The sequence below is a fragment of the Strongylocentrotus purpuratus genome, unplaced genomic scaffold (genome assembly GCF_000002235.5).
Source record: "Strongylocentrotus purpuratus isolate Spur 01 unplaced genomic scaffold, Spur_5.0 spur5_scaffold_15, whole genome shotgun sequence".
NCBI lineage: Eukaryota > Metazoa > Echinodermata > Echinoidea > Camarodonta > Strongylocentrotidae > Strongylocentrotus > Strongylocentrotus purpuratus.
In genome coordinates this window covers 8,003,301-8,020,219 of record NW_022145600.1, presented here as the reverse complement: position 1 = coordinate 8,020,219, position 16,919 = coordinate 8,003,301, and positions in this window count along the sequence as shown.

The following is a 16,919-nucleotide window of genomic DNA, read 5'->3' as shown; positions in this document are numbered from 1 at the left end:
TTATTAATATTTAGAGAGAGTTTTTTGGGTTTGACCATAATGATAATTTATTTCATTCTAAATTTAGGGTTGTAATAAGAACGTACATGTATGTCAGGAGTGGTGATGCATTAATGCACGGTGGAAATAGTATATGTTTTATATTTAACATAGGCTTAGGAACCGGGGGGGCTGGGGGGCGCAGCCCCCCCCCCCCCCCCCCCAATATTTTTGGCGGGGCTCTTAGATATCATTGAGCCCCCCCCCCCCCCCATTTTTGGTGGGGCTTAGATATAATTGAGTCCTTAGCGGCTCAGATACCATTAATCCCCCAATATTTTAAGTGGGGCTCAGAAAGCATTGAGCCGCCCCCGATACTTATTGCGGAGCTCGGATATCATTAACCCCCCTCCTCCCCAATCATTATATTCTAGGCATGAAACTCATGTATACCTATAATCTACAGACTTACCATTCAAATATAAACATTTTATAAATATTTATTTGGGGAGGGGGGGGGGCTCAGACATCGGATCTCGGATATCATTAAGACCCCCAAATATTTTGGCGGGACTCTGATATCATTGAGCACCCCCCCCCCCTATTTTGGTGGGGCTCAGATATCATCAGCCCCCCCCCCCCCCCAATCGTTTTTGTTAGGGCTCGGATAACACCACGGAGCCCCCCAATATTTTTGTGAAGCTCGGATAACATCACGGAGCCCCTCGATATTTTTGAGGGGCTCGGATATCATTGAGCCCCCCCCCCCCCAATATTTTGTACGGGCTCGGATAGGCTATCATTGACCCCGCCCTCCCCAAATATATTTGCACACTTAGGTTCTGGACTGGAAGCTTCATGCGTTTCTATAATTGGACTTGAAAACTATTACCCAAAACTTTGTCTCCAGGAACACAAGAAGACAACACTTCTTTGGCACATTTGTCTGAGGCTGCATGTGAAAGAAGCTCCTCAAAAGAATAAAAGTCTGAATTTTTTCGCCTTGATTACATAGACGAGGAACAAAGAATTTATTTCCAGGTGCAAATTAAAGACAAAGGAGGATCTCAGAATTATATTTTTTGGGTGGTGCCACATTTCAGTTTTTAAATATGTCCGATTATAGGCATGTGTGACAATACAAGTTTTGTTTTTCACGTTCCTGGCGTATAATATTTTTTCCAAAGGTGTTAAATGTGTTTAATTTTAACACCTAGTACTTTGTCTAACTTAATAAAAATAAACTGAATATCTCTCGATTCAACGATTTCTTCAAGTAGGCCTACTTTTATTAATTTCTTCAACTGCTTAAAAGACAGGCTACACATGCTTTTTTTTATTGTAGAGCTGTAGTATGAACAGGCTACTTAGTAATTCACATTTATAGATTGGTGCACATCATTATGCTTGATCACCCTCTCCTATCTGTTTGTTTTCATTCCTCTGTTCGTCATATTTTATTTGCTACCTATGATAGTTGAATATTCATTATTTCCTTTTATTATATAAATGAACATGTAAATACCTATATATGCAAAATAAACCCCCTGAGGTTTAAATTAGTAAAGCCCAGGGCAGTTCAACACAGGCAATCATGGAGTTAGGGTGTCTTCATCGAAGTGTCTCTGTAAGCAGGGGCGTCTCCAAAGGGGGGGATGGGGTGCGACACCCCTCCCCCCCCCCCCACCTGTCAGGATATTGTCGGTAAAATTGCGCTGCCGTCGGGACAAAAGAGAAAAGGGGAGGGAAAAGGGAGGGAAGGGAAAGAAAAGAAAAAAGAAAGAAAAAGAAAGAAAAGAAATAAAAGGAAAAATAAGACAAAAGAGAAAAGGGAAACAAAAGAAACGGGGAATGAAAAAGAGGAGAGAGAGGGGGAGGTAAGGGCCTGAGAGAGGAGGAGTGGGAGTAAAAGAGTGAGGGGGTGTTGGGTGGAGTCGTCTTGTCGAGGGAGCAAGAAAGTCACGCATACATGTAAATATGTTGCTGTGTCGGGTCAGCTGTGTCGGTCTTCTTGCTCGATCCTCGTGTACTATATCAATGCAGAAGTTTGAAGTCAATGAGATGTATAATGTCGGTCGGCCAACAAGTTTTTTTTTCCCTACAAACTGTGACTTTTTATCCGCTGTCACGACTTCGAGAGTGACTACAACTACAATACTTGTATTTTCTCGAGGTTTCACTTTCCTATAATATCAGATAAAGAAATCAGAGTTTAAAATTTTCGGGAAAACTAAATTCAAACTAGGATTAGGAGTCAACAACGGTACAACGAATCGTCTTCCTTTCTCTAATATTTTGATGAAACGCCAAAGCTTCCGCGCTTCGCGCAGGAGGGGGGGGGGGGACTGAATTCAGATAAGGATTAAGAGTCAAGAACAGTACAATTTTATTTATTTATTTATTTAAAAATATTTATACAGGATGACAATATCAACCAAGGCTGTTTTTCATATTGGTCCTGTATATACATACATGGTAAAATACAAACAATGAAATACAATATATCAATGAAATACAAATATCATTGAAATATGCAAAACATGAATAGATTATTGAATATTGAATAATATAACATTTTATAAAATAACCAGCAACTGGATACATATATTTACATTCAAAGGTTTACCCAGGATCACAAAAAGAATGATTTGAAACAATGTACGAAAAAAAAAGAAAAAAAAAAACTAACAAACTTGTATTTATTACAGTAGGGTAAAAAAAAATATATATATACACACATCCATGAGGATATTGGTTATTTACAACATTAATGAAAGTACAATCTTTTATAAAGGTATTTAAATGAAGAAATAGATGTAGAATTATGTAAGTTAATAGGTAATGAGTTCCAGATAACTCCTCCTGAGTACATAAGACTGTTCTTAAAGCATTCTAGATTAGGTTTTGGTAATATTACATTTGTTTTGTCAGCGGCTCTAGTATTTAAGTTATGTCTATCGCAGACCATTTCAATAGCATTACACAGATGTGTTGGTGCAATACCATGTACAGATTTATACATTAAAACAGCTAAAAAATAATTTCTCCTTTCGTCAAATGATTGCCATTTCATTAATTTTATTAAATCATCACCTCTAACATTTTCATAGTCATAGTTGGATGTAATTATACGTGCTGCTCTCTTTTGTAATCTTAAGAGTAACTCTTTATTTTGCCTTGAGCAATTTCCCCAGACTGTGCATGAATAGTCAATACATGGTAAAATAATTGTATTATACATGAGCTTTAAGGATTTGACATCTAAAAATTTGGACATATTACGTAATGAGAACAGTTTCATAGAAATCAATCTGGTAAGTCTTTTAACATGAATATCCCAAGTAAGGTGTTCATCAATTTCCACCCCTAAATATTTAAAATTATGAACCTGTTCCATTTTCGTTCCATCCATGTATATATTCAAGTTATATGCTTTACGTGTACTTAAAAGCATAATTTTGGTCTTTTCAGCATTAACTTTTAAATTATTCTGAGTATACCATCTATGTATTGAATGAACATCATTTTGTAACAATATGGTTAGTTCATCAATATTTTTATGAGAAGTATATATAACAACATCATCAGCAAACATATTACAGGTACATGTCTTCAAAGACTGAGCTATATCATTAATAAAAAGTAGAAATAAGATTGGTCCGAGGACACTCCCTTGGGGTATTCCATTTGATAATGTCTTTGAGTTTGAGAGTATACCATGACAGAAAACCATTTGTCTCCTTTCAAACAAATAACTACTAAACCATTTCAACTGTTCATCCTTTATACCATAACATTGTAGTTTCTTAAGTAATAATTTATGGTCAATTGAATCAAAACATTTGGAAATATCTAAAAAGCACGCAGCTACTAATTCTTTTTCATTAAAAGATTCCAGCCAATCATCTATAGTTCTATGAATACATGTATTGGTTGAATGGTTGGGTAGAAAAGCTGATTGATCAATAGAAATCAATTCATTCAAGCGAAGATAATTCAATAATTGTTTTTGGATGACTTTCTCTAAAATTTTAATTACATGACAGGTTACAGATATTGGTCTATAGTTGGTTGGATCATCTTTTTTTCCCTTACCCTTATGTATAGGTGTTACTTTTGATATTTTCCAATCAGACGGAACTGAGCCATTTCTTAGACTTGCATTATATAGTAAAACCAATGGTTTAGATAGAACTGATGCTCCAATACAAAGCAATTTAGAATCTACATTAAATAGGTCAAGATTACTTACATTTCCTAATTTGCATAACAATTCATAAACAACACTTTCCTTTAGTCTTTGAAATTCAAAACTTTAAATACATTCTGGATGTTTCCAGCTAAAATCGTCATTTTTTGGTTTATTCATTTTTCCAACTGACGTAAAAAAATTGTTCAATTTATCAGCACTTAATTCATTAGGCAATACATCATTTTTACGTTTCCTGCCGGTGATCTTATTCAGCTCACGCCATATTTTTTTACTATCTTTTTTACAATCTCGAATAACATCCTTGGTATAATCCCTCTTATTATCACGTCTTAATCTAGTAATACGGTTTCTTATGCATTTATAATCTTTTTTTATTGCTGGGTCGATATCAGATTTCCTCTTTAAAAAATCTCTTTTATAAATCAATTGGACTAATTCTTTTGAAATCCAGGGACAATATCTTTGTTTCATACGCATAGTTTTAAGAGGTGCATGTTTATCACATACCTTAGTAAAAGTTGATTTCCATTTAAACCATTTTTCATCAATATTATACGTATCATCTTCAAAATCAAGATTACTGGTATCAAAGCTTCTTTCTAAGTCCTGTAAAAAAACATCTCTATCAAATCGTTGATAATCACGAAAAGTAACCTCTTCGTGATTATTATGTTTGGTCATTGAAAAATTTATGCATGTATAGATGAGATAATGGTCACTTAATGAAATCTTTGCAACATTGGTGACAGCATGTCTTTCAGGTATCGTAGTTAAAATATGATCTAAACATTTTGAAGAATTGCTTGTAACCCTAGTAGGCTTTAACACTAATTGTGTCATGAGAAATAAGTTTTCAATCAAATTAATTGGATTATTACATAAATTATGGTCTAAGATGTAATCATAATTAAGATCACCTAATATTATAAGTTCCTTATTTTCTTGTGACACCTTTTCTAATACATCCAATAGATTATTAAAATATGATACATCAGAATTTGGTGGTCTATAAATACAAGACATCAATACTTGTTCATGATTAAAAAACATTTCAAACCAAATACCTTCCAATGAATTACTTATTAGATCATGTCGCAATGTGTATGGAATAGATTTTAAAATATATACACAAACACCACCACCTCTTTTCTTGTTCATAGTCTTTGGTCTATCCTTACGAATTATTACATAATTGTCTATAAAAACATCATTATCATTTATCTGATCATAGACGTAATTTCTATTACGTCTATGATCTGATCATGTAGCCATGTCTCTGAAATACATAAAACATCAAATTTTATTTTCATAAGTAATAATCGAATCTCATCTATTTTATCTAATAAACTCCTAACATTTAAATGTCCAACTTTAAGGCCATTATGTTTAGATAATTTAAAGTTACATTTGGAATATTCATTACTATGTTTTAGATTTGTGGTATGATGAACATTATCAGATATATCATTAGCAGTTATAATGGAAACACGGTTATCATATTCATTCTCCTCTTGAGCAGTTACAGAGTGGCCATGATGTACTGTGGCGCTCTCTTCTTGGCCTAATGTTCATATATAACAGTTTTTTTATCTTGTGACCATACTCGAGACAGTTTCTGCATTGCAAAGGCGCACCATGTCGACAGCTTAATGCATTGTGGTTTGGTTCTCCACAGTACTCACATCCTGGTCCTTGAAGTACTGAGGCATATGTAGGGCGGGGCATGAGCTCCTTTCCACGACCCAAGTCTGACGATCTGTGCCAAGGTGCTTGACGTTGATGACTTGGTGGGATGAGCGGATCCACATATGACGGTCCCATGAATTGATTTTGTGAGGATCCATTGGCATAATAGTTCCAGCGTGGTAGGCAGGTCCATTCATGGTGGGGTACATGGGGTCTACGCGTTGTCTTCTCCAAGGTTGACTGGGTGGAGGCTGGCCCAATGGTGGTCGGAATGATGAGTTCAGGGGGGCTTGAGCAGAGGTTCCAGGCAATTACTGATACGGTGGTCTACGAAGTTGACTGGGTGGAAGCCGCGGTTGAGCCATTAATGGTTGGGGAGGTGGGCCTTGATGTGTCTGGACCGATCCAGAGATGGATGGAAATACAGGTCCACGCGGGTCCAATTGTTTCGGTCTCTGTGGTGGTTGACGGGGAGGAGGTAATCGTGTTCCCGCTGTCATGAAGGAAGTTCTGGGGCTTGAAGATTTTTGGTTGACATTCTCATTCTGAACAGGGGGAGGGTGGGCAGGTCGTGAAGATGGCTTTTCTAGGAGGGCGTTAACTGCATGTTTAAGTTCCTTGATATCTGAAGCTAGCTGATCTAGGCGTTGTGGGGTGCATCTACATTTCATGCATAGCGGTTCTCCAGGTGGTGATTGCAGGCCACATAGTTGACATACTACTGGGCATGACGGTGGGATTGGGCTTGGAGGTCCAATACTGGAATCAATCACTGAGTTTACACTATCGTTCAAAAAAGATGACTCTTTATCCTGTGTTTGAGGGTCGACATGTTGTAATATGAAATGGCGACCAATTTCGATGTTCAAATTTGGGTATATTATGCTTAGTTCACCAAGATAGAAGTCATTCACATCTATTTCATCTGGAACAGTTAATCCCCGATGTAGTAGATTAATAACATACAAAATAGAGGTTTCAGTGATATTCTTTGGTATAGTCTATAACGAAAGTTGTCGGTTCCCGACCCGGTTCACCTTTATACTTGTTTGTCGTTATCTTGGCCATGAAGACTATACATCGATTGTCACATGTGGGAATGTAGTATAATTTATGGCGTCGATCTAAAATTCAAAGACAACCTATACGACGTTCAAAAGTACTTACATGATGAAAAATTCTCCCTTTCAGAGTTTACAATACTCCTTCTGATGTCAGTGTTGTGATATCGTCAGATTAAAGTCAGTTCAGTTCATGGAATTCATATAAATTGCACGGAAGATTCTCAAAAATTCGCGGTAGTTGCGCCCTCATAAGCGAGAATGAATCAAATCGTCTTCTTTCTCTTTCTCACTACCGCCCATCCTGCTACATCCTTCGCCCCTCCCTAAAATAAGATCCTAGCTACGCGCCTGCATTGAAATATGATGCTGGCTAAGTTGACGAAATAATTCGTATATTTATGTCGTCGAGGAAAATGACCATTTTCGCATGTGCAAATAATATCGATAATTCATAGGAAAAATAATTCAGCCTTCGGCCCCGGGTTTATAGGGTTAGATTTGTATATATTGGGACATTTAATTTTGTCGGTATACGTGGTGCCTAGTTTTGTCGGTAATCGTTGGCCTCTACACCCCCCCCCCCCCCCCCACTGAAAAAGGCCTAGCGACGCCCTTGTCTGTAAGTTTAGAACCACGCCCTTTGCCTACCCGCTCAGGCCACTCCTCATTATCAATTCATTATATCGAAAAATTTCGGCTCGCGCTTTGCGCTCGCATGGTTTAACTGCATATGAAATTTCGAACGTGATTAGCGTCCTAGAACCTCCGACGCCATATTTGGTTAATCTATTAACCCATGTTAAAAAGATTATTTCAGGGGATTTATTTAAAATAAGGGATTAGAATGCAGTGATTTCTGGGGTGCAGGATTTAATCCATAAAGGTGAAGCTAGTGTTGCATCGGTTTGCACCCCTTAAGGTGCAGGATTGAACTATTAAGGGTACTAACATGTCCCCTTAAAGGTTCAATCTGGCACCCTTTTAAAGGGAGCAGAATTGCACCTTTTTAAAAAGGATGCAGGATTGAACCCCTAAAAGTGCTGCCAGTGTTGCATCGGTTTGCACCCATAAAGGTGCATACTTAGCAGTAAAGCAATGGGTGACACACTGTAAAGCAAAGTGTAACATACATTGTGGCAAATGGTGGCACACTGTAAATGAAAGGGTGGCACACTGTAAAGCAAAGGGTGACATACTGTAAATCAAAGGATGACACACTGTAAGGCAAAGGGTGACACACTGTAAGTCAAAGGGTGACACACTGTAAATTAAAATATAACATACATTGTGTCAAATGGTGGCACACTGCGTGACAAACGGTGCCATACAAATTGGTAAAGGGTAACACACAATGTGCATTCTTTCACAGTTTAGTCACTGAGTTCACACTATGTGACAGTGGTGTAGCGTCGGTCCAGCCAAAGAGGGAGCACTGTCATGAATGTTTTCTTTCTTTTTTCAGGGGAGGGGGTGACACTGGTCCTACACGAATAATGAAATGCGAACACCGCTATTGATTAAGAAGAGGGCGCGGGAGGGGAGGGGGTCTTTTTATCATATTTTTTCTTGTCCTTTTTCCTTTCTCTCTCTTTTTCCCCTATCCTCTGTTTAATTACATTATCCGAACATGATTTCAGCAACACACGGTGGCATTCAGTAAAGTTTAGTTCAGTACGATTTATTTCCATTAAAATAAAAATAAAAAGAATACATTTTGTTTTCTTATAAATTATAATGCTAATAATACAAAATAAGAAAAACGTAGATATCATGGTATGACAATGCATGCTTTGTAGAATTGATTACAAGAAACATGTTGTAAAAATTATAATGGAAAAGAGTGATTATATTTGAAGTGGGCAATTGACCCATCTTTTCTACGCCATTGATCTCAGTATTGACTAGTTGAAGAAAAAGAAAATTGAATAGTTTTGTATGAAGCAGGATAAACGTTCTAGGAGGGACTGCTCTAATTCATTTACTTTCACTTTAACAGTTTCACTACTATTTTTAAATATGGGGGCATTCAGTATTGCTTATTAGGCCCTAGGTTAATAGCTCATTATGCGTCGCCTATGGAAAAGTAATGATAGTTTCTTTTGCCAATTAATTCCATTATGTATCTCTTTAAATAGGTATATCGTGCAAGCAAACCCAGGTGGAGGTGTTGTTGTCTAGCTGTTCATTCACTAGACTCTCAATCCGAGAGTTAAGGGTTCGAATCCCAGCCGTTACTAAGGTCTTTGGGCCAGACATTAATCCATATTTGCCACACTCCGCCCAGGTGTAAATGGTTATTTGGCAATGTTGGGGTGCTAATAATTGCACGGCACGCTGAAAAAGCAGTAACAATACTAATGTGGTAATTACTGCCATTAAAAATAGTTACAGTGTAGAAATTCTTAATATTATTCATTTTTAAAAACGTGAACTAGTAATTCACATATGAACATTCCCGGAAATCCATAAATAAATAACCCTACATTGGTGTCTCCAAATATATACTTTTTTTTCGAAAGTTCAGAATGTAACATATCATTATATGCATTGAAATAGTTTACCGAATCGTTGTCAGAGAATCTAATAAAACATTTACTAGATTTTTTTTGATTTTTTTATTATTGTTTTAACATATAGGATAAACAAAACAGATATAATTTAAACTAGACTTTAATTCGTCACTTTGACGAATTAGGTGATACGTGCTATTTTGTTATCATGAAAGTGTGCCGATGACGATCTTATGATAATGATCATAAATACGATAAAGACCATGATTAAAAGTGGTATAGCGCACCCTTCAGGTATTCGATAGAGATTTGTAGAATTAGGATTTCAGAAAAAGTCGCCTAACACGCAAACTAAGAAAATTCTGACATGCCACCTTTAATTGAAATTTTCACTATGATGATGTCATCGAAATGATAAATGATGTACGTCTATATTGTAGATAATTTATTAGCTACACCGTATCAAAATTTGGGAGAACATAGAATACAAATCAGCGAGATAGTGCTCAAAGATCAATGTCATGAAGATTCATGATGTGAACGAAATTCACCTTCCTTAGGCATAAAAAGTTAAGAAAATTCTGAAATGTGGCCTTTAATTGAATTTTGTACTATGATGACGTCAATAAAATAAAAAATAGTGTGTATTTATCTTGAAGGCAATTGCCTCAACTACAAGATACCGAAATTTGGAAGAAAATCAGTCAATAATATGAGAAATACACTAAAATTTCCATAAATATAATGACGTCATAATATGCAATTTCGTATTTTGACTTTCAAGGCCATTATGATGACGTCAAGATGTATTTAATGGCCAAATGAGCTAGGAAATCATATCTCCGACTCATACTCTATCAAAATATGAAAAAAAACTTGGCAGTCCCTATTCATCCCAATGGACTTTTTATAGGTATGTTTTTGTCCATATATACTATGAAATACATGAGCTAGCGCGCACGGATATTTATTTTGAATGGACGCTCATTCCGTTATTAATAGTGATAAAGAGATGAATAAGGTATCAACATGCTTGGAAAAATGTGCCAAACATGATGACAGAGAAAATTTGGCGATTATATGTTGCAAAATGCCAGAACGCGCGAAAAACGCGCGCGCATGCGCGTTTGAGGGATTTTTTGTCAAATGCTCTATATGGCTTGAAACGTATGCAAAAAAAATTTGGGATGATTTGGAGCATTTTAAATTTTTGCGCGCACGTAAACGCGCGCACAAACGCGTAGGCGCGGATTTGCGCATGTTTTTTAGTCTGAAATTGACCGGAAGGATATTGATCTTATTCATGATAACTATGAATGAAAAATTAGTTTCCGTTATGAAGATATGATCATAAGTTGATTTTCACAAAATGGCGCCTGGATGACGTCACGATGATTTTGTGTCTTTGAAAAGTTGTGCAGTTCTAAGTTAGACTAAGATCTATCATCATTGAAAGTTTCATGACAATGGCTTTTGCCATTCTTGAGATATCCTGCGAACAAAATTGAGGAAGAATAATAATAATTTCTTCTATACAGACACAAAATAAATACTAGACTTTAATTCGTCACTTTGACGAATTAGGTGATACGTGCTATGTTGTTATCATGAAAGTGTGCCGATGATGATCTAATGAAAATGATCATAAATACGATAAAGACCATGATTAAGAGTGGTATAGCGCCCCCTTCAGGTATTCGATAGAGATTTGTAGAATCAGGATTTCAGAAAAAGTCGCCTAACACGCAAACTAAGAAAATTCTGACATGTCGCCTTTAATTGAAATTTTCACTAAGATGATGTCAACGAAATGATAAATGATGTACGTCAATATTGTAGATAATTTATTAGCTACACCGTATCAAAATTTGGGAGAACATAGAGTACTCATAAGCTAGATAGTGCCCAAAGATCAATGTCATGAAGATTCATGATGTGAACGAAATTTACCTTCCTTAGGCATAACACGCAAATTAAGAAAATTCTGAAATGTTCACTTTAATTGAATTTTGCACTATGATGACGTCAATGAAATAAAAAGTAGTGTATTTATCTTGAAGGCAATTGCCTCAACTACAAGATACTGAAATTTGGAAGAAAATCAGTCAATATTATGAGAAATACACTAAATTTTCCATAAATATAATGACGTCATAATATGCAATTTAGTATTTTGACTTTCAAGGCCATTATGATGACGTCAAGATGTATTTCATGGCCTAATAAGATATGAAATCATATCTCCGACTCATACTGTATCTAAATATGAAACAAAAATGGCAGTCCTTATTCATCCCGATGTACTTTTTATAGGCATGTTTTTGCCCATATATGCTATGTAATACATTGCCTCGCGCGCACGGATATTTTTCTTGAACGGACGCTCATTCCGTTATTAATAGTGGTAAAGAGATGAACATGGTATCAAATTGTTCAGAAAAATATGAGAAATATCCTGTCAAAACAAATATACAAGGAATTATTTTTCGTTCGGCCGTGACAAACGAAAACGCGCAAAAATGCGTGTTTTGCACGATTTTTTATGAAATGCTTATAATGGCCTAAAACGTATGCAAAAAAAATTTGGAATGATTTTGAGCAATTTAAAAATTTAAGCGCGCGTAAACGCGCACATCTAGGCGTGCGCGCATTTTTGCGCGCATTCATTGACCTGAAATTGACCGGACGGATATTGATCTTAATCATGATAAATATGAATGAGAAATTCCTTTTCGTTATGACGATATGATCATAAGTTGATTTTCACAAAATGGCGCCTGGATGACGTCACGATAACCTGGAGTCTTTGAAAAATCACGCAGTTCTAAGTTAGACTAAGATTTATCATCATGGCAAGTTTCATGTTTATGGCTTAATTCATTCTTGAGATATCCTGCGAACAAATTCATGGCAGAATAATAAAAATAATAAAGAAAATCTTGACGAAATCAAAAGGTGATACGTCTACGTACGTATCACCTAACTAGACTTTAATTCGTCACTTAGACGAATTAGGTGATACGTATGATAATGGATTACATGACGAATAAGGCATTACACGATATATTATTTTGTAAAATGCTTCTCCCATTTATATGCTTCTCCCATTATGATCTATTCATATGTCAAGATTAAATTGTGTCTCCTTGATCATCATGGATCTAGGGAAGATAGATTGAAACAATATATGACCTTTGACCCTGTGCAGTAACCAGTTACACATTTGACTCTAATTTACATCATGAAGAACACCTTTTGACGATTTTATCTTATTCAAAGAAATGAAAATGTAATTCATAAATGATAATGAAGATGATCATGATCATGAGCGTGATCCTGATATCTTATTGAAAAAATGAGGGGTGATTTAGACAGCATATAGTCTCAGCTACAACATCCTCAAATATCAACAAAATCCAAGCAGGAATAACGGCGATATTGCTCGCAAAAGACAGAAATGTAGAATCCAGATTTGAGGAAAAGTCATCTCCCATAGGGATTAGACACAAAAAGTAATCGTTTAAGTGAAAATAGGGTAATAATAAAGCAAATAGTTTATTCGCAGATGTACGTGTTTTAATAATCAAAGGAGATGGTACAGTGAAAGGTCAAAAAGAACAAAAAAAGTAAAGGAAAAAAAGTGGTTGGAGACGCCCAGACTCGAACCAGGGACCTCGAGGATAAAATTCAAGTGCGTTAACGATATACCAAAACAATTCTCGCTACCCTAAATAGGTACGAAAATCTCGAAATTCGCGAGACGAGGTAATTTCACTCTCTCGGGTCGTCACTACAACTTTCGGTATAGAGTCCCATCCCAAGTCACGTCCTTCATCCACCCCCATTTTTCAGGGTTCTTACGCTTGGAATCATGAGCCCAGCACTGTGCAGCCTCACAAAAGAAAACCATCGTCACTGATGTCAAAAGACGCAAAAAACAACGAACGAAATGTTCAAATAAACGTTGAAATATTTGCGAAAAAAAAAACAAGACCGAGCAGACGACATATTCGGTGCATACACGTTGTGTGGCGACGGCGTTTTACGTTTGCGCTATCGCGCCTAGTAATATAGCGCCTGCACAGGAAGCTGTAATGTCGAAAAGCTATCCCATAATGCAATGCGCGTTTTCAGGATTTTCCCCGGATCTCGGCAGAATCGCTATTTGGGGTAGCGAGAATTCACATAGCGATTACACGTAAACGGAAAATGGGATTCTCAAATCCCACTTTGCAAGTGCAATATGAGCATGATCCCGGCATCTGATCAAAAAATAAAAGACACATTTGAGATAGCTTATTGTCTCCGCTACAACATACTCGAAGCTCAGCGTAAACAAAGATAAAACAACAGAGATATTGCTCGCGAAAGAGGGAAATGTGGAATCCAGTTTTGAGAAATAGTCATGTCCCATAGACAATACACGCAAAATGTGAAAAACTGACATGCCTCCTTTAATCGCAAATATACGCCATGATACCTTTGTAAAACTGGAAAGGTGTGGTCACTGCATTTGTAGAAAATTATCTCAGCTAGAAAATATCGAAATTAAAGAGAAAAACAATCTATATTTACAGAAATACAATCAATTTCCCAAAAATATGCAAACGTCATAATATGCAAATTTAAATTTTGAGTTTGGAGGCCATTATGATGACATTATGACTTAATTGAGGGTCAAATGAGACATGAAATCATATCTCCATTTCATAATCTATCCAAATATGAAAAAATATTAGGAGTTTCTATCTATTCTAAAGAGTTAAAATGAAATTTATATAGGCATGTTTTTGCCCATGTATTGTGGATAAAGATAACGCAAATCCGCGCGTGCTGTCAACTTTGACGGACGCTCATTGCGTTAATAAAAGGTGAACAAATTATCAATATGCTTGGAAAAATGTGCCACATATGATGACAGAGAAAATTCGGCGATTCTACGTTGCAAAATGCCAGTACGCGCGGAAACGCGCACGCATGCGCGTGTGCGCGATTTTTTTGCGAAATGCTTTAAATGGCCTGAAACGTATGCAAAAAAAATTTGGGATGATTCGGAGCATTTTAAATTTTGGCGCGCGCGTAAACGCGCGGACGAACGCGCACGCGCGCATTTGCGCACTTTTATTGACCTCAACTTGACCGGACGGATATTGATCTTAATCATGATAATTATGAATAGGAAATAACTTTCCGTTACGAAGATATGATCATAAGTTGATTTTCACAAAATGGCGCATGGATGACGTCACGATCAATTTGACTCTCTAAAAAGTCACGCAGTTCTAAGTTAGGCTAAGATCTATCATCATGGCAAGTTTCATGATAATGGCATTATTCAGTCTTGAGATATCCTGCGAACAAATTCGAGGAAGAATAATAATAAATAAATAAACTAGACTTTAATTCGTCACTTTGACGAATTAGGTGATACGTAATTATGCTCATGTGTAACGTAATGAAGAACGCATTTTCACGATTTCATCTTTCGTTATAAAATACTACTTCCATTATGGTATATCCATGAGTCAAGTTTCAACTGTGTAGAACAGAGGGAGACAGCGCAATAGAATAAGAAGAAGGCAAGGCAAGAGAAAGAGAGAGAGAGAGATAGAGGGAGAGGATACAAGTGTAGAGAGAGAAAGAGAGATAGAGAGTGAGAGAGAGATGCAGAGACAGACCAAGTAAAGGAGAAGGGCAGAACATGAGGGGAGAAGGGAAACACAGCAAGAGAGAGGAGAGAGAGAGATGCAATTGAGAACAATGCCTTCAATATTTCTATAGCATAAATAAGCTCTTTTGAATACCGGTCATGAAAGTGTTGCCGATAATCAAAAAACGATTATGTTCATATTAAAATGATGACCATGATTGAAAGTGGCACAGCGCCCCCCTCATGTTTTCGATTGAGGATCGTTATATATGATAACTGTTAACTATTACCAGGGAGAGTGCCCTGCTATTACTAACCAAGCTCAAATTTTCGCCTGATTGCAGAGATAAACTTATACCAATCATTGAAGTGATATTTCGACGCACTAAATACCCAACAATGACGTCAATAGAGCTGATTATGACTAATAAGGACTATATCTTAACTAAGTTTCATGCTGCTAATTGACCGTTCCGTATTGGAAAGAAAGATCTACCGTTTGAATAACGTTTTGACGCACTAAGGATGTGAATGCTTCCGTGTGCCATCTGTCAAGTCTTGAGATAACATGCAAATAAAGTTTTTTAACCCTTTTTTTTATCAATTAAACATGAATACAGTGATTTATTTAGTCCTGATTCAATATAAAATATGAGTAAGATATTTATATTTTACCCATCCATAAACCAACATCTATAAGATGTTAAATCTAGAAATGATTGTTAGCATGCATGGCAGTGAACGGCCAAACGATGGAAATTGCCTCAAATTTCCTTTGATTTGATTTGTATACATGTAATACACTAATAAATGAGACACTGGGGTGATGCAGAGAGAAAGGGGGGAGACTATACAGAAATAGAGAGGCAGATCGAGACAGAGCAAGAGATAAAGAGGAAGGCAGCTAGGCATCTCACCCATCTCCTTTCTCCTCAATCCTCTTTTCCCTCTTTCTTTTTCTACTTTTACTTCTTCTAATAATTCCCCTTTTTTTACAGCTTGGATAAAACATAACCTTTTTCTTGTAGTAGCTATTACCTACAGGAAAATATAAATGTGTACAATTTGTCATATAAGTATTCGCATAATAACTTCGCCTCTATCATTTGTAATTTGTATAATGTGTAATGCTTGAATATTGATATCGATACCTTAGGATAGTGTTACTGTACCCTCTGTTTATCCTCTTACTATCCCCACTTGAATCTTATTTTTCTTCCTCCTTCTCTTATACTTTTTCCTCTTCTTCTCCCTCTTTATCTTCTTCTTAATCTTACCATCTTACCATCCACTTTTCTTTTCTTTCTTTGCTTTACATCATCATCATGTTCTTCTTCACTTTTCTGTATCTCCTTTTTATATCAAATGATTTCGGAAGATCACAAATGAAATCCAAATTTCGAAGTTGAATATTATTTTTAACAATTTACTCGTTCAGGTTCAATTCTTTAATTTCGATGTTATTTGATATGAATGTTTGTATATATTGCATTTTAAATTTGTAAAACATTTCCTAATTCGGCCGTTTATGCCGCAATGCATTGTTGTTCTTTTATTTTTATTCTCAATAAACCATTATCAATTCAATTCAATACTAGGACACTGCTAACGTTAAAATTTCACAAATAGGACATACGTGACATCATAATTACTGCAAAGTTCTACGGAATTTGCAAATCCGACTTTCAATTGAAAATTTTGACAAGATCCCATCATCGGAATAAAAAACTAAAAAAAGCATTTTATAGCCCATGGTCTCAGCTATAACATACCCAAATTTGGGAGAAAACAAAGCACAAATAAGAAAGATAGTGCTC